Below are 6000 nucleotides of genomic sequence, written 5' to 3'. Positions count from 1 at the left end.
CCCAAGAGGCCAAAGATGGAATATGTTGTTGGGTGCAATAATCAAAAACAAAGAAAAATCAAATAAGCAAAAGTTATTAATACTTAGCTCCTTTATAATGGAAGTGATTGCTTTGACGAAACGAACAAGCTCCCCGTATCTTCGCAACAGCAACAAGGCAAAACTTTGGAAAATAGAGTGAGTCACGTGTTCAACACGCTGTCCTTAAGACATTAGCGTCCGGCTACACTCAAGAGTGATGCTATAGCCCTCACAGGACGGATATCTCCAGGATAAAACACCTTAATACACCTACTACTAGCATATGTAGTAGATGCTCAACTTAAGCTTGGCAACTCCGAAAAAACCGTTAAGGAAAATCACGAATGCTTAAAAACCGCTATAAAATATTTTCCCTTAGGGGTCCCTCTAAAATATAGAGCAACCCCTTTCCCATAGATTTTACAAAAGTAGTGAATTTCTTTATATAATTGACAAATACAACTTAAGAAGAAAAACTCCCCGATGTGGGACTAAAAGGTTTATATAGTTTCTTAAAACTACTAAAAATTGGAAACTCCACGATGTGGGACTAAAAAGTTTCATTCACAAAATAAAACAATAAATTATAAATTTTTTTTATTAAAACTTTAAAAAATTATTTTTTTATTAATCGTTTTCCAACAATCCCCCACATGAATGAAAACTCAATAAAACATGAAAACACAGATAGATCTTGGTAAATAAACATCCCAACCTCACGATCCAAACAGACTGATCGTGCAAGTGTTGAAATCATACTAGTCATTTCTACGTCCCCTCCCTCACACAAAAGTGTGTTGACCCCAGAGTCATACTATGGATTGCATAAATCATAATAGTATTGAGAGCTTTCATCTTTAGTTCTCACAAGGTGAGACTATAGGTATCTTTCACCAAAGTGAAAAAGCATGAACTAGTGAACCCTTAGTGACCTTTAGGTCCTAAGTTCCAGTAATACCAAAACCATCAAAATGAAAATCACATAAAAAACGCAGGAAATACCATTTTAGGCAGAGGTGTCCATGAGGTCTTGAACCTTTGCTTAGTGAGATATTACCAGAATTACTTGCTAGAGACAGTGAACTATGTCTTGAACTGCTAGCATTTGATGTAATTCGTGATAACAACCACGGGTGATATCTCCAAGGTTGCTGCCAAGCTCGTGCCGTTTTGTCCGTTTTGGCCCTGGACGTATCCTGTTTCTCAGAATGCTCTAGAGAATCAGCTCATATTCTCACAGGAAGCGACCCACTTCCTCATTCAGATAGGTGAGTTTCCATAAAGAGTGTTACTGCTGCACCCCACTTCAATCTTAAATTGAAACTATAGAACTCATTAAGACTTATTAAAAAGTCATTGGTGGGCCCGGAGATGCGTATAAAATTGAAGCGAAATGAAAACGGGCCTACAGTAATACCGCAAGTGCACGGTCGTCGGTTGTAGCTCGTGCAAGTACGGGTCGATCCACAGAGACTGGGTGTGTTTTGGAGTTCTCTAGCTATTTTGGGCTCCTAAATTGTTGTTGGGTTTTGAATGGTCAATGGCTTTTGAATACCAAAAGGGATATGGGTACCAATGAATTATGGGCTTACTTGGAATCAGAGTAACTTAGCCTTGATTTAGCTTTGGGCTTTGATTAAGCTTTGGGCTCAACTTCACCCTAACAGTGAAGTGGGCTTGGTACTTGAAATGAACTGAGCTGAGCCTGAAATGAACTGAGCCTTGGGCTCAGTTGGCTAGGTGCTGAAATGATCTAAGCTTGTGGTTTAATTGGCTGGGCCTCTGCTCCAAGAGTGAATTGGGCCTTTGGCCAAGCAGTTAACTAGGCTTATGGTCCTTGAACAATCAATGGGCTCTTGGCCTTTTAACCTGGACTGGGCTTATGCTGTGAGCCAAACTCAGTTGCATCAGCAGCAGTGGTTGTAACACAGGACAAGAGAAGCAAGCTGGAGCAGCAGCAGGAGAAGTTGAAGCAAAGCAGCAGCAGCAGCAGGGAAAAGAAAGCAGCAGCAGCAGCAGTATTGCACAGCAGGGGAAAGAAAGCAGTGCACAGCAGCAGCAAAAGCAATGCACAGCAGCAACACAACAATGCAAGTAGTAGCAGCAGCAGAACAAGGAGTAGTTGAAGTAGCAGGAGCAAAGACAATGCAATAAATAAAATGTAAAGAAGCAAAGACAATGAAGTAAAGAAGACTAACAAAATAGAAAAGAAAACAAAACAAAGAACATCAATGACAGTGGAGGAAAACAAAAGTAACAAGGAAACAATGGAGGAAATGGAACAAACCAAGGCTGTTTTAGCCAAGGGCGGTGGAGATGGTGAAGGTGAAATGGTGAAGGTGAGCCTAGGCATACTACTAGAGTGGGAAGAGAACCAGTTTTCTCACAGTCACTAGTGAGCACTAGTTTCTCCCCACTGCTCAATCAACACAATGCTTCAAAGGCTTTAGCCTAACATTCACACAAAACAGTTATAAAAACAGCTATAAAAACAGTGATAAGAAGCCACAAAAACAGATAGATAACAAAGAAGAGCAGGAAAAAATGTTAGGCAGTGGCTGTTTTTGGTTAAATCCTTGTCCCTAATGGAGCTAGGTGGAGGTTCTAGCCTGCCTATGTTCCAGGGCATACATAAATGGAATAGAAGGAGAAGAAGCTTGCTAATGAGCACTAAATTCCTCCATTTCTCAATTAGCTCGATTTACAAGAATTATAACCTAAACTTCCACCACTAACAGTGAACATACTTAACATGAATTACACAAGACAATAGAACATGGACTAGACATTTAAAACAAAATCACAGGGACTGAAATGAAACATGAACTGGAATTAAACATAACCAAGCATGGAACTAGAAATTACCAAACATTAAAATTAAACTAACATAAACCTAATTGCACTAACAGTTGAAAATTAAATCAAAATTAAACTTGCTAAACACAAAATTAAAACCTAAATTGAACTGTTGGAATTGAAATTGACATTAAAACAAACTTAATTGTAACTGAAATAGAAATTGGACTTGGAATTTGAAATTAGAAATTAGAAGTGAACCTAACCCAAATTGGGTGGTTACTTGGCTAGTCCAAGAACACCCTTCTCTCTACACATCAGTTGCCTTTTATAGTTTTACAAAATATCCCCAAATTTCGAAACCCTAACTTGCAAACCCTAATTTTTGAATTGAAAAGTCCACTCACCTAATCCCTGAATTGATGTCGACCCATGCCTATTCTCTCTTCTCTGCTCCTCTCCATGTCTTCAATTGCGTCTTATAGCCTCACCTAATTTATTGATTTATCACCTAGGGTTTCAGTGGTGAAAAATCAATGAGTTAGATGTATATAGAGGTAGGGGAGGTAGCTACGGCGTGTAGGTGGTGTTTGGTGACAGTGGAGGAAGTGGCGATGGCAGGGTGGTGGTGCGGCAGGGTATGGTGGTGGTGTCAGTGAGAGCAGGTGGAGAGGGAGTTGCAGACAGAGAGGTTGAGAGGGAGGAGAAGACTCGAGTGTTTTGGGATGTAGGAAGTGTTTGGTTGGGTATAGGTGCTTCGTGCTAGGGTGTGAGGCAAGTGTAGCGAGTTTGATGCACAGCGAGAGGGAAATCATCGGATGACCAGATTTGGATTTAAATGAACGGCGCGATGGGATGAAGCTTGGATAGACCGTTGGATTGCGAGATACAACTGAGCTGACGGCTCCAGATGGAGTTAGGTGCTGTAGTGTTTAGCAGGAGCTTCAGACTTCGATGCACGATGATGAAGCGACCATTGGATGATGAGATGGATCCAATCTGACGGCTACAAAAGAATGGGTTTGGGTTTTGGAGTTCTGAGCTTGGAAAATGGGTTTAGTTTTGGGAAATAAGTTTGGGCTTGGGATATGTTGAGCCCACTTCTTCTTTAAGAACAAATCTCTTCCTTATTAAGCCCACTTTCTAGCCTTTGGTCTTGTGCACAACATTCTTCGCGGCTTCCTTGCGTGATTCCTATCGGCTTCCATCACTTTTCTGCTCTTTTCTGCTCCGCTATTCATCCAAACTTTATTTATTACCTAAAAATGCAAAATTAGTTAATAAAAATATTTATTCTTGAAAACAAAGAAAATACAGAATATGGGATAAAATGTAGAATTAATGCACAAAAGATGAGTTAAATGCCAAGAAAAATATATAGAAATATGCACTTTTTAGCACTCATCAAATACCCCCAAACCTGAATTTTACTTGTCCTCAAGTAAAACAAAACTAAGGAAATCCTACCTATACCACTGTCGCTGGTCTCTCGAATGCATTTAGCGTATGCACTAAGCCTTTTAAACCACTAAGTGTCCCTAGTGGACGAGTTGAAGTCTCGTGAAGGTTTGCTTAGAACGTACCTACAAAGTTCTAGGTCAAAATATAAGCTCAGATTCCATCAAATGTGACATGTGCAAGACAGTTTAAGCTCACAGCAAAATGGAGATGTCAATCTAGCTATCAAGGCACAATCCTAGCACTGATAACAAAAAAAGACATGTGATAAGAGTGTAAAGTGTATCTACACATGTGTAAAGAAAGATCTGAAGTTATGACTACTAATCACCAAGAGATAGTTTCTCAGGATAAGAACCAAGGTCGAAATCTAGCTAGCTGTCCGGACTTTACGAGAATTGTGAATGAGTAGGAGGTATTTCACAATCACTCGCGTTGTACATCAATGGCATACACCCTCCTTGCTTATTACACAAAAGATGACTCTTTACATGACTCTTATTTACATTGACTACTCTCTTTTATTTTTGGAACAAGAGAGAATGGAATTGATAAATACTTGATTTTTTTTTTTTTTTTTTTTTTTTTTTTTTTGAATACATACATTTTTTTTTTTTTTGAATAAGGAAACACTTTTGATACATATACAAAAGGAAACAAAAGATTACATGACACTTTGCAAGAGGTAGCCCTTTTTGATGCACCCAGTTAAATTCGATGGTTGTCTTTCTTAATGTAACCTCCACCTTCTATCCCAACCAACCAAAGAACAAGCTAGTCAAGTTTCGTTCAGTATTCTAAAGTGATTGGCAATCGTAACTTCCTATCAAACACCTTGAAGATCGAGGCCATACATGTATTGGTAGATCGTGCGCGTGCAAATTTCTTATCACTATGTGAATTGTGCTAGAATCAGGGTGCCTAAATATCTAGACTAAGACTCCTAATACATATTTGCACAAGAGTCAACATTTCAAGGTAAATGAGCTCCATTTTTATGTTTTTAATTTTTTAATTTTTTAATTTTTAATTTTGATTTTTCAATTTTTTTTTGGAATTTTTCAATTTTTTCAAAAAGAAGAAGGAGTTGTTTTCAATTATGGCAAATTATCATGGTATCTACTCTATACCCCCAAACCTAAACTAAACATTGTCCTCAATGTTTCAAAATATGGAAAGAATTAAAATGCAACATATGGAAAGGGACATGCTGAGTAGAGTAAAAGGAGAGAGAATACCCGATTTCGGCGAAAGCAGAATTAAAACTCCGTTATTCAGGCAAAAATCAACATATTTCAGCCGAGATCATATTGGATTAGCAAAATATATACAAAAGGAACAAAAGGGTTTTAAGAAATTGTATCTACTGGATTATATACAAAAAATTCACCATACACCAAAAGTCTAAAGAGTTGAGGATCAACCCAAAAGAAAAAGTGTAGAGACATAGAAAGTTTCAAAACACTAAAATTGGACTTAAATGGGAGTGAGAGTGAAAAACCGAATGAATCACCCCTAAACCAAAATTTTTCAACAGGTTTACTTTTAAGCACAAAATCTTTTAATTTTAGGGGTTCAGGATTCAAAAGGTCTAACTCATAATGGACTGTTTTCGGGATGGGCAAAGAAATGCATTCCAACTGTGGCTCTTTAAAAGTGTTATATTTTGAAGCAAAATAGTCCAAGAGGACTTGGGAGGCACACAGTTCCAATCCTAGATTGGGA

The sequence above is a fragment of the Papaver somniferum genome, chromosome 1 (genome assembly GCF_003573695.1).
Source record: "Papaver somniferum cultivar HN1 chromosome 1, ASM357369v1, whole genome shotgun sequence".
NCBI classification, from domain to species: domain Eukaryota; kingdom Viridiplantae; phylum Streptophyta; class Magnoliopsida; order Ranunculales; family Papaveraceae; genus Papaver; species Papaver somniferum.
The sequence above is the reverse complement of the archived record's forward strand: the minus strand, read 5'-3'. Positions refer to the sequence as shown.